This window comes from Odontomachus brunneus, unplaced genomic scaffold, assembly GCF_010583005.1.
Source record: "Odontomachus brunneus isolate Ranch 3 - 2012 unplaced genomic scaffold, Obru_v1 Obru_scaffold_039, whole genome shotgun sequence".
NCBI classification, from domain to species: domain Eukaryota; kingdom Metazoa; phylum Arthropoda; class Insecta; order Hymenoptera; family Formicidae; genus Odontomachus; species Odontomachus brunneus.
Window position 1 is genome coordinate 94,282 of NW_022639489.1, and position 13,935 is coordinate 108,216.

The 13,935-nt window shown below is 37.2% G+C and overlaps 1 protein-coding gene across 11 annotated transcripts in view; it reads left to right on the forward strand.

Moving 5' to 3' along the window:
- LOC116844167 (RING finger protein 44) overlaps positions 1 to 13,935 on the forward strand; it is a 49,924-nt gene that overhangs the window by 19,952 nt on the left and 16,037 nt on the right. Inside the window, exon 1 of one of the 11 annotated variants that reach the window (XM_032815371.1) lies at positions 7,524 to 12,054. The exons of the other annotated variants lie outside the window; for them this stretch is intronic. The gene's annotated coding sequence lies outside the window, so the exon portion shown is untranslated. Of the gene's footprint in view, positions 1 to 7,523; positions 12,055 to 13,935 lie in introns of those variants that run through there. 11 annotated transcript variants of the gene reach the window in all.

Below are 13,935 nucleotides of genomic sequence, written 5' to 3' on the forward strand. Positions count from 1 at the left end.
TCTCTCTCTCTCTCTCTCTCTCTCTCTCTCTCTCTCTCTCTCTCTCTCTCTCTCTCTCTTTCTCTCTCTCTCTACACATAGGATGTCTGACGATTACATATACTCACTTTGTGTACATGTAGATTAGGTCAAACTAAACAAAAATTCGTTTACCATTTTGCAAACAATTACATACAATTTGGAGTTATTAATTAAAGAAGATGGGCGAACGTGTATGGATCGCGTGTGATACTGTGAGTAGAGTGAGAAACGATGTCTGGATCGCGATAATCAGCGCTTCTCGCGTCCGCACAATTCTCTTCTAGTTTATTACTGCTCGACGTTTGAGTAGAGTAATATTACGCTAGGCGAGCGTCGAACGTCGAGTGGCGAACGTCTTTTAAGCTAGCAGGGCCAAATCGGCAGAATTAAATCGGACCTATGTAATTATTTACTATCTATTTTGCACTAATTTGTACCATTAATGCAAATTTTGTATCTCGCGCCGTTTTGAAAAAAACAGGGTATTGCCAGGTTAAGATCAAGCTAGCAGGACCATAACAAAAAAAAAAAAGAAAAAACCGGGAACAATGTATGCAATTCAAAGTACTGAATTTCTACTAATTTGTACCATCAAAAGAAACCCAATATATTGATTCATTAACCGTAAAACAACCCCTAATTAAAATCAACCTTATTAAGCGCAAGAATAAAGTATTATTTTCAATCAGCAGAATTCAATCGCGACTTGTGTATTAAATAGGTCATGATTTAAATACAAAATATGAGATTTTGTACCTTCGCTTTTGTAGATTCTTCGGAATCCTCGCCAACCCCAATTATGCGCAGGAATAAAGTATCATTTCTAATCAGTAAAATCGAATCGCGACTTGTGCATTAAATAGATCATGATTTCTACTGATACAAAGTGTGAGATTTTGTACCCTCGCCATTTTTTCGGAATTTACCCTAACTCCAATTATGCGCAAGAATAAAGTATCATTTCTAATCAGCAGAATCGAATCACGACTTGTGCATTAAATAGGTCATGATTTGTACCGATAAAATACAAAGTGTGAGATTTTGTAGTCTCGCCGTTTCTTCAGAATCCACCACAACTCCAATTATGCGCAAGAATAAAGTATCATTTCTCGGAGTGTTCGGAGGTTCCGCTACTTTCGGTATACTTCAAAAACTGATGAGACGCACAAGTCGCGATTCGATTCTGCTGATTACATATGATTTATTCTTGTTAATCTTGCACATAATTGGGATTGGAGTGGATTCCGAAAAAACAGTGAAAGTATAAAATCTCACACTTTGTATTTTATCGGTACAAATCACGACATATTTAATGCACAAGTCGCGATTCGATTCTGCTGATTAGAAATGATACTTTATTCCACGTCTGAGAAGAAGGTTCTCAGTCGCGCTAACGAATTTGCTGTAAATATATAAAGAATAAGGTTATATTATGGTTCATGTCGTTATTAGCTCCTCTTAAATAATAAACTAATAAAGTCTCATAAATAATATATTCTATCAGTTTTATGTTTCAAAAGACGTATATGATAAAATTTAGATTCGGCACCACCGAATCTTCGAACGGCTAGAACTTCTCTCTCATTGGTTGTAGCTCGAAGATTCACAAAGATAATCGATAGAACTCTTCGGGGTGCTACCAGAACTCCGATCAGAACGCCAGAAATGTTAAAAAAATTTAACTCCCCCTCAGAACTTAGAAATTTTCACGAAACTGAATCTTTGAACGGCTAGAACTTCTCTCTCATTGGTTTTAGCTCGAAGATTCATAAAGATAATCGATAGAATTCTTTGAAATGCAGAACTCCGGTCGGAACGCTGGAATTATTTAAAAAAATTTCACCTTTTCAGGACTTAAAAATTTTCACAAAATGAGATCAGAAAAATGACAGTAACTTTTTAACGGTTGCATCAAATGGATTTCATCATTAGAATTTTTTATAGAATTCTTGTGGTGCTATTCAGAACTCCCGTTAAAACGCCGGAAATACGAAAAAAATTGTATTCTTATGGGACTTAGCAATTTTCACGAAACCGAATCTTTGAACAGCTAGATCTTCTCTCTCATTGGTTGTAACTCGAAGATTCATAAAGATAATCGATAGAACTCATCGGGGTGCTACAAGAACTCCAGTCGGAACGCTGGAATTATTAAAAAAAATGTTACCACCAGGTGCTGACAAAAAAAATAATCTAATTTTTATAATTTTGCCAACAAAATTTTTTCCAGTGTGTTATTTGTGTTTTAGTGCTAGTTATGATAGTCCTCTTTCTCCCCAAATTATTCTATCGATTGTCCTCCTAACTCTAAACGTTACAGTCGACAGAAATAATTTATAGCGTTTTGAATTTTCAAGATGGTGAAGTTAGCCCAGTTAAAAATGATCTATACACTATTTGTTCACTTTTATCTGCTCTACTTATATTTTTCTTCTTGGACGTTTTATGCTGGACACCCTATATATAATCTAATATTTAATAATAAATGAGTATATTCCTTATAGTCCACTCAAGAGTTCTAACATTTTCATTTTCTTTTTCATAAAGTTACGTTGGTCACAGGAGCGAGCATACCATTATAAGGTCATGGCTATAAGGCATTATAAGGCAGGGCTAACTTTACCATTCCAAAAATTCAAAACGCTATAAATTATTTCTGTCAACTGTAACGTTTAGAATTAGGAGGACAATTGATAGAATAATTTGGAGAGAAAGAGGACTATTAGAACTAGCACTAAAACACAAATAACATACTGAAAAAAATTTTGTTGTCAAAATTTAAAAAAATTAGATCATTTTTTTTCTAAGCACCTGGTGGTAACATTTTTTTTTAATAATTCCAGCGTTCCGACTAGAGTTCTAGTAGCACCCCGATGAGTTCTATCGATTACCTTTATGAATCTCCGAGCTAAAACCAATGAGAGAGAAATTCTAGCCGTTCGAAGATTCGGTTTCGTGAAAATTTCTAATTTCTGAGGGGGTGAAATTTTTTTAACATTTCCGGCGTTCTGATCGGAGTTCTGGTAGCACCCCGAAGAGTTCTGTCGGTTATCTTTATGAATCTTTCAGCTAAAACCGATGAGAGAGAAGTTCTAGCCGTTCGAAGATTCGGTTTCGTGAAAATTTCTAAGTCCTGAAACGGTGAAATTTTTTTAACATTTCCGGCGTTCTGATCGGAGTTCTGGTAGCACCCCGAAGAGTTCTGTCGGTTATCTTTATGAATCTTTCAGCTAAAACCGATGAGAGAGAAGTTCTAGCCGTTCGAAGATTCGGTTTCGTGAAAATTTCTAAGTCCTGAAACGGTGAAATTTTTTTAACATTTCCGGCGTTCTGATCGGAGTTCTGGTAGCACCCCGAAGAGTTCTGTCGGTTATCTTTATGAATCTTTCAGCTAAAACCGATGAGAGAGAAGTTCTAGCCGTTCGAAGATTCGGTTTCGTGAAAATTTCTAAGTCCTGAAAAGGTGAAATTTTTTTTAATAATTCCAGCGAATAATTCTGACCGGAGTTCTGGATAGCACCACAAGAGTTCTATAAAAAACTCTAATGATGAAATTCATTTGGTGCAACCGTTAAAAAGTTACGGTCATTTTTCTGATCTCATTTTGTGAACTTAGCACCCGAAAACTTCAAAATTGGTTTTTTTACTTCATTTCGCCGGAACTATTTCTAAATGTTATCTAGAACTCATTGGGATGCGATCAGAACTATGATAATAAATTGATTTTTTTTTTTAAATGTGGTGCCATCTTCACATACGTCTTTATTCTTGCGCATAATTGGGATTGGGATGGATTCCAAGAAAACGGCGAGGGTACAAGATCTCACACTTTGTATTTTATCAGTACAAATCATGACTTATTTAATGCACTAGTCGCGATTGGATTCTGCTGATTGAAAATATTACTTTATTCTTGCGCTTAGTAAGGTTGATTTTAATTAGGAGTTGTGTTTTATACGGTTAATGAATCAATATGTTGGGTTTCTTTTGATGGTACAAATTAGTACAAATTCAGTACTTTGGATTGCATACATTATTTCCGGTTTTTTCTTTTTTTTTTATTATGTTCCTACTAGCTTGATCTTGACCTGGCAGTGCCCTTGTTTTTTTTTCAAAACGGCGCGGAAGTACAAAATTTGCATTAATGGTACAAATTAGTACAAAATAGATAGTAAATAATTGCATAGGTCCGATTTAATTTTGCTGATTTGGTCCTGCTAGCTTAAAAGACGTGAGTGGCGATGAGCTATAGAGGGAAGTGCTGCGCGCGGAACGTTGAGCACTGCGATCCAGGCACTGTTTTTACAGTGCTCCACTCACAGTGTAATACGTAAACACATTCGTCGATCTTCTTTAATTAATAACTAAATATTTTTTACGTAATTGTTCGCAAAATGGTACAGGAATTTTTTATATGTACACGAAATATTATGGTCAGACATCCTATCTCGGGTTATTTGAAAGTTCTTTGCACTACTTTGAAGCATGACGACTACTGGACATTTGATCGTTTCGGGATAGTTACCATTGTGTCAATGCGGCCGAATTATCGCGACGTTTTTCTACGCGATTAAATACCAACCGCACTAGCTGCACACGGTTTATGCATCGCGCGAATTGCCGACAAGCTGGAAAGACGTCTCACGAGAATAATTGGACTTTTCGTTTTTCTGTTCTTTCGTTCAATTCCACATACTTTTTCGCTACCCTTTTGTTGTTGAAAGTAATATAAGAAGAATACCCTTAACTTTGCTCGACTTTCCGTTTTCGTCGCATAACCACATTCCCTCAAACTTAAAATATCAAACATAATTTACTGCAACACGAGACAAGTTAAGACACTTGAGCATACACACGTGTACACGGAATATACATGTATGTTTACGTATAGGCATGATGGTTCAACTTGGTCTTTCGAGATTTATTCTAACTCGAAAAAGCTAATTATCCCTCTGTCTCTTTCAGCCGATATCGTACATCTTTCCCAAAGATAATCATTCTAATTGTGCGTCAAAGAGACGGGAAAAAGTAGTTTTTATCCTCGGTAAGTTGCTAGGACTATGCAATCACCCAATTACATCAAATCAAGGATGTGACAAGGATAAAGAATTTGTTGCTAATTCACGATATTAATAGCTTTTAAGTTGCTCGTCATTATTCTCGCGCGAACCGGTCACAAAGATCCTAGAACAATGCTTGATATAGCTTCCGGATTAATGTCGCATCTTTCATAGATTTGTCTTCAATGTTTCGTGAATATTTCAATTTATTTCTTCAAAAGACTTGTGTGGTAGAGAAAAATCTGAGAATAATGAAATAATTTCTCTACTAAAAGACTCTTCCGAAGAAATAAATAGGAATGTTTACGGAACATTAAAAAAACAAATCCAAAATATGAATATCCGTCGACAATGACATATTCTTAAATTTCTTTTGAAAACAGTTTATCATGATGAAAATTGAAACGAAAATAATTCCATAATTGTCTGGATCTCGTAATTATTGGCATTTAATTGTCAGCGTTAAATATTAACCAATGACGATTAAACCATTACATTGCATTGTATGTAGATTAAGATATTCATTAAAGACGCACCATTCTGAAATCAGATTAAGCATTTCATCACACGGAAGATATCAGATCCTGGAAAAATAGTTAACCTTAGAAGTTTCAGGTATCGATCGCGTTTGAGTAAAAAAATTTTTTTTTCATAAAATAAATTTTTAAAAGACGTTTCCTGATGAAAAGTTTTGCGTCCGAATAAAATTAACCATCGAGAAGTACGACTTTCTGAATGTATACATAATTATGTACGTTCATATATATACTGTGTCTGTGTATGTTCTCTTGCGGAGAATTTAATAAGTCTTATAACTATAATAAAACTAAACATAACCAACCTTGTACTTTTTGAAATGACATCGATAACAAATTGAGAAAATAAAATTTACTTACATTTTTTCGAGAAAAACTTTATACAATTTTGAACATTAGCGATTTTATTCTGCAGCTATAGGTATATTAGTATTTTCAGTGGGAAAATCACTTGGCGAGTTGGAACAAAACATAAAACTCTATTTATCCAGAATGGACATACATATAAGAATAACTAAGTTACTAGTTGGTATTCTTGGAGCTTAATTGATCAAAATTGTTTAATTTTTAATGTTAAATAATCTTAGCAACCAGATCATAATTTTCTTAGAAATGGGGTCGATTCAAATTTATCGAAGAGTATAGCCTAGTTTCCTTTTGGAAGATGTTATATTTTTCAAAAATTTTGTTACGATATTAAAAATATATAATTCTGCTTTGTCTTTAATAATATTTAATATTATTAATTCTAATAATCTAACATTAGATTAGTTTAATTTTATTAATTTTCGTCGAACATGAAGTTATAATATATATATATCGATTGATAAATTTCTAGTCAATAGAATCTCCTGCAACTTTGAGGTATTCTGTGAACGTATTTATTAGAAAATTTTCCATGCTAATCTGTATATAATATTACACAAATTATATTATAATAATACATTAAATGATCAAGAAAGGCTTGAAAATTTCTATATTCGTAAAAAAATAGATTTAATAGATATCTTGCTAGATCATTTTAGAACGTATATACGAATAGTTCGTTTAAAGTTTCATAAGTTTGTCAAATCTTGAAATTTAAAATGAGATTAATTTTGCGTTTAGGAAATAAGAACAAACGATTGAAATACTGTAATGTTTGCCATAAACATTTTGAGACTTGAAGGATCCAAACTAACATGTGTATGCAAAAATTTAGACATGTTGTGGGCTGTGTTTGTAACAAAATAGAAAAAAACAAACGCATTGACGAGAAAATTAATAGTTGGATCTCTCTCTCTCTCTCTCTCTCTCTCTCTCTCTCTCTCTCTCGGAAATGTGAGCAAAGAAGAGGGGTGAAGGGAAAAAATGAATTAGGTTTTCTTCCTTTTCTCATCTCTTTCTCCGTTTCCCTTCCTTCCGAGCTCTCCGAGGTGCCAGCCAGTTTCGTGATACGAAGCGGTCTGGATCGATAGAGAGCTCCTTCAAGCTCTTTCGGCCTGGTGATTCCTGGAGGATTCAGACGAAGCAGAAATGCTCTTTAAGGAAGCCCACAACCAGGCCGGACCCTGCCTTGCGGTTTACCGTCCCGGGGTCCACCGACCTTTGTGGTTCTCGAGGGCTGACTCGAGTAGTAACGAAAGTCGGAATTCAACATCGAACTGACGCCAGTTACGTTGGAAAAATAAAAAACATCCAGCGTTATATTTCGGAGGAGTGTGTTGACCTTAAACCGACTAGATAGAACGTTATACACAATATGGCGTTCGTATTCGTGTCGAGACAGTTTGCGCCTGATTGTCGAAGTACACATAGTAAACATAATTTAAACATTAGAGCTGAAAAAGAATCAGTATAGATAGAGGATAGATAGATAGATAGATAGATAGAGAGAGAGAGAGAGAGAGAGAGAGAGAGAGAGAGAGAGAGAGAGAGAGAGAGAGAGAGAGAGAGAATAGGCAGAAATGCTAAGCACCCAGCTGTGATACCGGTAATAATTTAAAGATGTTTTACTCTCTCGTTATTGTATGCTTATGTCCCGTGTCACACTAACGATTGGCAAATACAATCAAATCAAATTTGGCTCGAACCAAATTTTGTGACTAGCTCAATAGATTGTATAATGTCCATATTATACTAATGATTGACAACTGTCTGCGTTCTTGCAATTGTCTTTTGACCGATCCAACAGCCAACTCCTTTGTGATTGGTCAAGAGAATCTTATACGCACATGCGAATGTAGTCGCCAATCATTAGTATGATACAGGCATTATACAATCTATTAAGGTGGTCACAAAATTTGGTTCAGTGTTTTTTTTTAGTCAAACTTGATTACATTCAATAGAAACAAATTATTCATAAATCGCTATCGTTCTGGCAATAGTAGTTATAAAAGGTGACTCGTTGTTGCTTTTCCACTAACGTAATATATTCGTATCTATAGAACAAAATGTATTTATATATGTAACAGAGCAAGGGATATATTTAGCAAATTTATACATATTAGAGTGCACTATTTAAATAATATCTCATCCGAATGGGAATTTGGTATTTCCCACTGATATTAATATCTTTTCCACAGACACCTTATTTGCCAAAATTTCTCAGCGACTTTCTCGTCAGCCCGAATACTTTGATGTTATATCGCAAAAAGTGGAGATAACGTTTCCCGTTTTAAGTTGCGTTTTAACAACACTTGCCGTACACACAGGACACAAAACAAAGCGGCTGAATCAAGCTAGCTTATGCGGCGGTGTGGCTTGTATCGAATCAGTCCGCATACGTAAACGTCTTGTGTTGCTTTTCGAACCGCTTATGGCAAAATTCGACGCAGCCAACCGTCATTGCACGAAGCCTAACGATAATTCGACTTGCGCGCGTTCGCGTGCGCAAGTTTTGTTCGCTTAGACGATTCTCCTTCGGCTTTGTCTCGGTTTTTACTTTTGCCGCCTCTTTTAAGAGGAAGAGAAGGAAAGAGAGAGAGAGAGAGAGCCGCCGTCGCCGCCACCGCGAGAGGAGTTTAAAGGTAAACGGGTTTCTCTCCGCTCGCGCAGACACCGTGTGTACTACATCACCAGGAGGCTGGACCTCGCTCTCTGCTCTCTCGCCTGGCCCACGTACGATATACAGGGTATCTCAAAATAATCACAAGATATATCACGTATTTCCAATTGTCTCTCATTGGTCGAATTTTGTTCGACTTAAAAAGGTCGAATGAGTAAAATCGTGTCACGTAAATTTTTGCAAGAAATAAAGGTTGCTCCATCTTTCTCCTGGAACGCGACACACTTTTGAAGCGATCATTGTGAGACACCATGTATACAGCCCGGCACAAATCGCTTCGCGCGTATCGAGGCAACCGTGCCTGGTCGCTTTTGGTGTATGTATATCTACCTCAAAATTTTTCACGACCGCGATAAAGGGAGTCGAATAGGGATATCGGTGCGCGAGTAATAAAATGGTATCACGAGGGAAAAAGAAAAGGAGTTGAAGGAATATGATGGGAGGATGGCGAAGAGGTTTGCTCTTAACATCAAGTCAAAATATATTGTTATTGCTGGTCACACACGATACCAACATTTCTCGAGAAGCAAAATTTTTATATATTTTATATTTTCTTCTAACACGCTTTGAGAGGAATATTTAGAGTTATCTGTTTATATATTTATGTGTGTGCTTTGCTTTGTTAATCGTATAGCCTGTGCAAAATAAATGAAACTACTAGAGTGACAAGCGTTCTTACGGTATTTTCTCGAAAAGTCGGACCATGTCGCTTCCTGTGTTTGTAACTATGCTTGCGGCCGTGACTAACTATTTATTCTGTGTACACGTATACGCCATATTACAAATTAAAACTGCATTGTAAATATATTAAGAATTATGACTTAAATAACTGTTAAAGGATTTACGTTTTTGAATCATTAGAATTAATTCCAGTTTATATTTCTTTGATAAAGAAGTGGCGCAAACGAATTTAACATTTTCGAATTTAAATACAATTAATATGTTGCGAAAGTCAGTGGCGCTCAAATCGTATGCTGACTAATCGTATGCCAGATTAGAAAAAGATTAACGCTAAATGATAACAGATTTGTCCCATTGATCACATGACCGGGTGTGGCGTATACGTGGCGTATATGCAAATCGTATACACAAATAACGGACATTATATTATGAGAAACGTGAAAAACGTCGATCGTTTCTCCAACTTGCGTCAAGTTTTCCGTTTTTTCTTTTTTTCACGATAACGAGATTATTGAATCGTGAATATTTAGCGTGCGTCGAGAGGAACTGATCTGATGAGCGAAATCGATTCTGGCTTGTGAGCACGTCCGAGTGCACAAAAGTATGAAGTTTTTCTACTTTGCCCGGTCAAAATTAATACGATATCAAAGGGATACCTATAAAAGAGAAAGAAAAATTTGTAGATTGTTTATCCTCGTTTTGCAATCATACGTGTGTCATATTTGCTTAAAGATGCTTAAAGGTGCTTATCGTAGAATAGACCGCCTCTTTAAAGACCAGACAAAGTCTCTTTCTCTTCTTTTCTCTTCGATAGTCGATTCGTTTTATCGTGTTTTCAACGTCGACTGAGTTAGCACGGAGAAAGGCCCGGCCTAAAAATATACAACGAACTTACGGTTATCGTCGGTCTGGCTTTTCCTTGAACATGGACCCGGGGCCCGCACGAAAGCGAAGGGAGAGAGAGAGAGAGAGAGAGAGAGAGAGAGAGAGAGAGAGGGGAGAGGACTGGCCGAAAGCAACGGGGTCTGGATATTCCGGTTCACTTAATCGTTTCATCGGACATCAGATCAACGGGGTGGTACGGCGCGGCGACGCGGTGGTTTTTACCGAGGAAAAAGGCCCAAAAAGCAAAACGGAGAAGCTTGTGAGAGCAGCTCGCTGCTGCCGGATACAGAATCGAGTAATGCAAACGGAACTCTGCAACCGCACATGACTTCCGTTAAAATTATCCGTCATGGGTTGGCATTGTTCTAGCTAAATTGAACGGTACACAAGTAACCGTTCCATTATCACTGCGTCGAATAAAAAAATAAGGACGGATTCTTCCAACAATTTGGAAGTCTCAATTCTCGCTTAACGAGAACGCTGTCAATGGGCTTTTGTGTGAACGATCGAGAACGAATGACTTCTTGGAAATTGAGTTTCAAGACTGAAAATGTATCAACTGTGATGAAACCATCAAAAACAGGATTTCGCTCGCTTACTCGCTCATGCGCTCGCATATGGTTGGACAAGTTATTTTCTTTAATTTTCGAAGATTTGCTTTGTGCAAGTCTCTATCGAACACAATACAAAGAATTAATTATCATTTTATAGAGTGTTACTGTTTTTGAGGGATGTAAAGATTGTTCATCGCGTCATCGCGCGTCGATTGGTAGCACGCGAGTACAACTTAAATAAATACTTCTTGTAGTACACGAAAGTTCGAGCGGCGTTAATTGGTAGAATCTTTCTTGCGCGAATCTACCGTTGCGGACGCAGTAATTTTCGTTCCATCGTCTGGCGCAACCTTCGAAGGTTACGTTTTAATAACGATTATTTACGTTGTATGAATGTAGTGGCACGAGACTCGTGACACGACATTCTGCTCCGGACTACGCAAAACTGAATGTTCAATCGCGGCTTCTTAATTATCTTCCGCCATGTCTCCTAGCTCACGTATGCCCGATAAAAGGTGTTCTTCGGAGAGATTTCCATCTCGTTTGGGAAAATTGTGTCTGATGCACGCGAACAGTTCTTTGATTCGTACGAATGTTCTTATCCCACTGTGGTTCTTATAGATTGAAAATTATTCTCATTAGTTTTATCTTGTAGATACCAGCTCAAACCGTACAAAGTTTTAAAACTTTAATTTTAACAGCTTGTATGTATGATTTTGAATTAGCGACATTTCAACGATTTTGCGTATAAAACGTATATAAATACGATTTTCCAGATCTAAGTATTACGGGAAATCACGCGGTATTTTCCCGGTCGCTTATTCATTCATCTTACCCCTCAATCGTATGTTGCAACAACACTGTCGTCTTTCACTCGCACCGCGCGCGAGTATCACATTACTCACATCTTCCGTTTTTCATTGCGCGATATTCTACTCCTTTAGCCTGCTTTAGCCCGTAATTAACAATTAACATTTATGTTGTTGAAATAAAGTAATAAACATTTATTCGACATCTTGCGAATTTTCTTCTTCCAAGTAGAAGAGATCGCCGGGTCTAATTGGCTCATGTTGGCCATTGTGTGCTTTGCTTATGTATTTATAGGTGAGAGGAACAGTGTGATGTGTCATTACTTAAAATGAAGTAGCCTGCAAGTGTGTGTGTGTGTGTGTGGTGTGTGTGTGTGTGTGTGTGATACACTGTTCGATGGGCATCATGGACAACAGGTCTTAAAGGATAACAACCTTTGACTTTGAGAGACTGACCACCTGGTACAGTAACATTGTTTCTCTCTGTAGTCGCCATGCGCTCGGGACGCTTCTGAACGGTATCTCTGAACGTTATCTAGGGAGAGGAGAGTATCGTGAGCGTCAGATAGCACAGTTTAGAGCAGTTGTCCGGCAAACGAAAGACCCGGATTCGAGTCCCGACCTAGCAAACCGCGCTCTCGATATTTTCTCTCTCTGGAACAAAAAAGACGCAGGTCCCGAAAGACCTGCACGGCGTTCCGCCGCTATCTAATACGCCCTTCTCCTTCTATGATTTCGGATAGTAAAAACTGTTTTCATTCATAAAATGGTGCATATCGAGTATATGGACGGACGGTAAAGTTGGCCCGCATTTAAGGGCCAGCAACAGATCGTAGAGGAAGACTTTTCACGGAAACTCTGAAACTATTAATCGGAATACATATTTTATATGCGGCCGCTTTTTTTTCTTATCTTGAATTGCTAACTAACTTGACGACTCGGTATCAAAGCAAGATGGGTTGTAGCGTATGTTTGTACTTTGATTACTACAGAATAAGCAATACAGAATTCTTGCGGACATAGAAACACAGAGAAAAATTGTCTGTATCATATTTGTACAGTCATTTGTACAACAATTTGTTGTTCGAGAAGTTGTAACTTTGAATTTTTGAAAAATGTGACATCTCGCATACCGATCTCTCCTACAATTGCTCACGTCTGTTTGTGCATTTTGCGTGCCGATAAGCTGCTGAAGAGAAAAGTTTATTTAGATATCGAGTAATTTTCTGGAATTAATAACGCTTCTTTATATATTCATTAAATTGCTGTGTAGCGAAAAAAGTCATCGGTCAATTACGGATGAAATAAAATAGAAAGTAAACATGCGAAGGACGTGTCCGATGTAATTGTTAAAAGAGAGATGATCGTACGATATTTTACCGCAATGTTTGATATCAAACATATTTAAAGATATTTATAGGTCGTTATCATATGTACTTTCTTATTTGTGTAATCAGAGTCGCGAGAGTCTGTGCGTAGCTCTATGATACTTATTTCTTTCTACTTCTGACTGATAATATTCTGTATTGTAATTTAACATTGTTTCGAGAAACGGTCACGTAAGGATCTGTCGATTTAGAGAGTCGTTTAACATTAGCTTTAATTCCGCATACACGACAATCAATAGCTTTTCCGTGCAATTATGATCGACGCAATTGGGATTTAAATTATTGGAATCGGTATAATTTCGACGCTGCAAGCGTACGGAAACGATTCTATGAAACGATCTACATTTATGACACTACAAAGGAACTCTCTAAATAATATGTTTTTTTTTATCTTGTTGGTACCAAATAAACCGAAAATAATGAAATTTTACGAAAAAATATCGAGATCTCGCGCGAGATGACCCAAGCTCATCGATTTTCGACAACATTGGCGTATTTGACGTTGATTTTACGCGATAAAAGTTAACACAAATGTTCCTTTGATGTTTTGCATCTCGAAATGTCAAGTCGGCGATGTTGGTGTGATAAAACGCGAAGATGGGTACATAGAGTCGCTTACGTTCACGTCAAATCTGCCTAACATCGTAACACCGTTTAAATACCTAGTTAAGTAGTATCTCTTGGTGCGACCGATCGCAACGAGATATCTCACGAGAAGCGAGACGAAGCTACGCTGTCGTTGTCGCTAGCTGTTGCCGCTAACTGTTGCCGCGCATAATAACGGTGACCAAGGAGTTAACCTTTTCTTGTCAAATGTGACAATGAAGATAACTACGACAAAGGAAGAGAGGGAGTAATGCGTAGGACAGGAAGAATCGGATGAGAGAGGAAGAAAACGGACGATCGTGAGTGAGAGAGAGAGAGAGAGAGAGAGAGAGAGAGAGAGAGAGAGAGA